Source organism: Protopterus annectens, chromosome 7.part0, assembly GCF_019279795.1.
Source record: "Protopterus annectens isolate FY-2018-M chromosome 7.part0, PAN1.0, whole genome shotgun sequence".
NCBI lineage: Eukaryota > Metazoa > Chordata > Ceratodontiformes > Protopteridae > Protopterus > Protopterus annectens.
The window spans coordinates 328,331,729-328,337,010 of NC_056739.1; the positions used below are offsets into that span (position 1 = coordinate 328,331,729).

The 5,282-nt window shown below is 38.3% G+C and overlaps 1 protein-coding gene across 7 annotated transcripts in view; it reads left to right on the forward strand.

Annotated features, from left to right (window-relative positions):
- Positions 1-4,904, forward strand: part of NFYA (nuclear transcription factor Y subunit alpha) — a 209,669-nt gene extending 204,765 nt beyond the window's left edge. For all 7 annotated transcript variants that reach the window (XM_044076885.1, XM_044076890.1, XM_044076889.1 and 4 more), the window contains one exon: positions 1-4,904. This exon is cut by the window's left edge and continues 881 nt beyond it. The gene's annotated coding sequence lies outside the window, so the exon portion shown is untranslated.
- Positions 4,905-5,282: the final 378 nt, after the last annotated feature.

Genomic DNA, 5,282 nt, shown 5'->3' on the forward strand with positions numbered 1-5,282 from the left:
GTATAATTCATGTTTTGATGGCACTCCCCTGTCTTATCAGGATAGTTCAGTGTTTCTTCTATTTTTTTGGGGGGGGGCGGGGTGGAGGAGGTGAGAGCTTTTGTTTATAAATGAAGTGGAGCTATAATGTCTGTGCTCGTGCAGTTCACTGTACATTCAAGGTACACCTCTGACTTTGCTGCTTCAGATTTCCAGTTTTCTATGCCAGAAAATGTTAGACTTCAGGAGAGACCAAGTGGTGCATATGTCATCCAGTACATGTGCAGTGCAGTTTTGGGTAGAACAGAAAGTGATTGTGATACCTTTGATAAAGGAAGTAATGCTACAAGAGATCCCTGCGTTTTTGGAGCATGTTTTAGGAAAATGTCCCATTTATAATGTTTATAGTGTTTAGACGCACTGTAGCTTTGTTTGCAAACTAAAACTGGTTATTGTGACAGGTACAGTCTGGCTGAAGATTTAACAGTACATACACAAGTGGGCCTGTTATCAGTACTATAACTGTAGAAAAGTTTGTGTACACACTTTATACTCTCACCTTTAGCACTGAAAAAAATCTGATGGTGTTCAGCTCCGAATGACAAGTAATTAACTGAGGGATTTCTATTTGTATTGTCTCCAGCTCTGAGCATTTTGAGCACCTCACAATTGTGATTTTTGATAAATATGCACAAAGCAATACATATGAAGTTTGTGAAACATTAGCATTATATTCCAAGCACAGTAGCGTTTGAAAAACATTGTGTGTGCGTCCGACTTCTTTTTTTCATAAATTTTTAACACAGGTGACTCAGAGTGCCTTTGCTTCTGAATTTTGGCACACTCCTTACCCCTTTTTATAGGGCTGGAATTCTTGGGGATGTCAGACAAGTTCCTGAAATGAAGCAGTTGAAATGTATAAATGCTTATTTAAGATAACCCCCCCCCCCCCAAACAAAACAAACAAAATTATAATTTACAAACTGGCTTGGTGGGGAAGAGATTTAGGATTACCTTAAAAGGGTGCTTATTACTGTCACAGTGCTATGTTGTGAAAGACGCTACTTTGAAAAGGATTTCTTAGGCTTACCAATTGATGGTTTTACCCATGACCTGGCAGAGTGTGCGGCTGTGTATATGTATGTATATATGTTTTATTTATTTAATATATATCTAACTACCCACACTGCAGGAAATGCACATGGAAGCTAGTGTCATACCTTCACCAGCTGTTTGGAACAAATTAAAGATTTATTTATTTTTTTGCTGCCCATAGGTGTAAATTGTCTCCATAAAAAGTAGACTAGCCATCTAAGTATACAAATCATGTTTTTGGTCCCCTTTGGAGGGAATGTAGTATAAGGTACTTTTACAATATTCCTTTAACATGGTGTGCTTCTATTCTCGAGTTTGATCAATGTGGCAAGCGTTATTTACACTGATTCTTCAGGTTAATACTTTTGAGAGGCAGTTTTAAGGATTTCCCAGTGTCTCGAGCACTTAACTTCCATCTTGCCAGACTCTCCATATATGAAGCTTCTGAGAAAGTTATTTGACAGGTACAATTATGCACATAATTCTCTGTAGTTGTGCCACATGTTCTAGTTTCAGGTAGTAGGGCGGGCTATGTTTTATGGTTGCTCTTACCCTAGAAGAGGGTAAAACTGCATCATTCTGATTTCCTGAACTAGCACTTAACTTCATCTTCTGTAACTTTATCTTCTGGACAGTGGACTTTACTCTTGTATTACTAATTTAGCCTTTTTTTTTTTCATTGTTAGTCTTCCAGTAGACTACTTGGCAGATTTGAGATGGTGGATGCAGTTTGCCTTTAGTGGAATAATGTTTTAATGGTGTGCAAAACTATTTTATTCATCTTGGCTAATAAGCTTTGAAAGAAACTGATAGTGTAGTATCTCAGAATCCCTGTACCTATTGGGTTAGGCAAAAAGCACTTCAACTGGATTGGCCTGACTAGTTTGGAATCTTTAACTGTTTTGCATAACCATAGTGTCTTTGCTTGTGCACACATGGTAGTTGGAAGTGCATTCTGTTTAAAAATCCACAGTTTAGTTCTGAACATCGGGCTGCTACACTTTCAAGCTGCAATTCCTGTCTGCCCAACCTCTCCAGCTTACACTAACCCCAGTGGTTCTCCTCCATTAGAGCAGGTGGCTTACTTGCACACTCTTCAGTCTTGGAATTGGAGTATATTCCCGTTATTCTTCTGTGTATTAGTTACTGGTCTTGGTCTTTCCATGGGCACACAATCGTGCCTGCTGTTTGTGTCTTAGTTTTCTTCCTGTAACTAGCTTTGTTTTCTGGTGCATGTCTCATCCAGGTCTTTGGCTTCCTTGTAGGATTGAAGAGATTTTTCATGTACATTTTTATTCTTGCTACCTCAGATGCACTTAGTAGGGGCCTTGTAACCAAAAAAACTCTTGCTGCCATGCTTAGATTTTGGAGGAGTTAAGGTAAACTCTGACTTGGTTACTAAAGTTACCATTACAAAACTGAAATGCTAGTTTCCAGACTGTAGGGAACTGCCTTTTACATTAGAGTGGTTGCATCCTGATTAAACAGCTATTTGTTGCCTTTTTTGTGTTGCTTGATGTAAGTATGTGTTGTGCCTCTAGTAATCAGGGTTATTTTGCTTCTGTTTTCTCACATGCACAGCAAAGTTTTTGACAACTGCCTTATAAAGGAATAGATGCTGAGCTTGTAAGAGTTGTACTTGTATTTTTTATGTATGACATCCCTGCTGTAATTTTGTATTTACCTTGCTGCTTGTAAGTGCAAGTTGTAGAATTTGGGGGGGGGGGGGATGGTACAGGAACACAGTGAATTTTGAACATCCCTGTTTTCATTAAAATTATTTGTGGAGGGGGGTGGGTCTCCCTCAAACTTGTATACCAGTTCTGAGATTGACGTTCTGGGATTTTCCATTTTCGCTGAGGTATGGCATTGTCTGACTTGGCATATGTAAAGCCACATTTTGTCATTCAGTGCTGCTTTTCTGGGACTTGCACAGTAACAAGTATTGGATGCTTAGCCATTTGTGTTTTCAGTGTTCATATCACTCTTCACCCACTTTTTTTCTTCATAGATCTTTTATCTTATTCTTGCTTCATTAAGCTGTGAATTAAAATAAGTTCTTGATGAATGATCCTTCTAGGTGTTTGTTCCCTTCTAATTTTTCCGTATGCAGGGAATTTGAGATGACTCACACTTCGGTCCAAAAGAATTTGCATTTTCTGTGGTATCCTTTCTCTATATTTGGGATTATGCTTTAGTTTTTAAGATTTAATTTCATTACTGCTTATCATAACTGAAGGGATTCCAGGTCTCTTGTAATGGTTTATAGGTGATTACTAGGCTAGTGGCACAACAGCCTTTACAAGCTTAGCCAGTAATACCCAGGATATAAAAATATTGCATCCTAATTCCCCAGGTATGTGATTGGGGTAGTTATCAGGGTAGTGGGTCTTTGGATGTTGGAGCCCTGAGTCATTTTAGAGTGCCTCTGTCCTTTACAATTCACATCCATTTATCCGCTTTCTTTTTGAAGAGCATGAGGGATGGGCATCTATCTCTCCAGCAAATTTTTAGTCACAAATAAGGTTCAGCTCCATGGAACGTGCAACCCTCATCATTTTTCTTGCGAATAAGTAACATTTTTATCACTAGAGCTGCTGTAGCACCTGGGGTGCCAAGTAACATCATATATTTTCATTTTAATGTGGGATGGCTAAACTTTTACCATTGAATTGGCTTTGGGGAAAAGACCTGTTGTCTCTACCACACAATTCCACTGGATAAACCAACCAAATAAGTAAAATCTTTCCACTAAAAGCACACTTATTGGTCACTAATAGAGCTTTTAAAACATAACTTTTATAAGATTAGAACGGTCACCTCTGCTGCACTGAAGTATTGTATGTAGTATAGCGAAGGTGTACAGTTTATAAAAAAGATCCATTGTGGAACAAAGGGCATGCTGTATTGTCTACATTTGCTATCTCTGCATCACCTACACTTGTTAATTATTCCATCACCTGTTTGCAGCAAATCAACCCAACACTTTGGCTGTCATATTGCTTGGATACTGGTTCCCATGCAATAGATGGAATGTTTAGCTTCCCTTATTAAAGATTCATAGGCAGCAGAATTTTTAAAGGCTTCCTTAGTGTCTGGCACTTTCCATTGGAACTCCAGTGGATACAAGTATGAAACGTGCAGAGATCCAAAGTAGCATTACCAGATGTACATTGAATTGAGTTTTGAAAGCCAGAGTGAAGCTGAATAAATGTAAGAGAATTGTTTGTTCTGGTTAAGCTGCTTCCATGTCTTATTTCTACTGAACTATCTAAAACTGTAGGCTTTGGTAAAGTAACAGAAATGGTTAAGACTGTTAATACTTTTCAGATCGCATGCAGACTCTAAATCAATAGAGTATGCAGTGATGGATTTGAAAAGAACAGAACAGATGCCTTCTTCAGTAGGTTTGGCACAGTTCGAGAACATCCTGTTTCTGCATGTACTTCACCAGTGTTTTTTTGAAATCCAGTGGTAAAGTGCCAGCCAAATGGCGACGTTGTACATCTTAACAGTAGGAGATGGTAACTGCCAACATAATTTTTTTTTCTAGCACCATATGGTATTTTCTCTTCTGGAGTAGTTTAAAATACATTATTTCAAGGGCTTTGCACATACAGACATTACATGTCTCCTGGCTGAGGTATTCTGAAGTAGTGAAGATTTGTCTTTTGTGTTGTCAGAATGGCAGATTTTTGTATATAGTTAACATTTTATAATTTTTATATATTGTATGTATATATAAGCTATTTTCAAAGCATGATATGTTTTATTAGCTGTTAAGTACTGTGTACACTATTCAGCTAATAAAGTCTTACAGTTTGTTGGTAGTGTGTGTTTTTTCTTTAGACCATTTATTATTTGTGGCTGTTCTGGGTGGATGCTTGCAAATCGGTCTATAATTATTGAACCCCTCACATTCATTTTGTGAAATGTCCACCAGGAACCATAAATTTGCAAACTACACCACAAACAAGTATGCATAGGGAGTCCTGGATGTCCGTGCCAACTCTGCAAAAGGTAGTGCCCCCTACTAGGGGCTTAAATCTGACCTTGTTCTTACAGATATAACACCAGTATTCTCAACAAATAGTTGACCCTATCACTAGTCAGATCCGTCCACCATGCTCACTTATTCAAAGGACCTTAGCTAAGGTATCCTCCAATCCTGCTATGCTCATGGGTTTCTCTGAGGTCAGTCTGCTAAT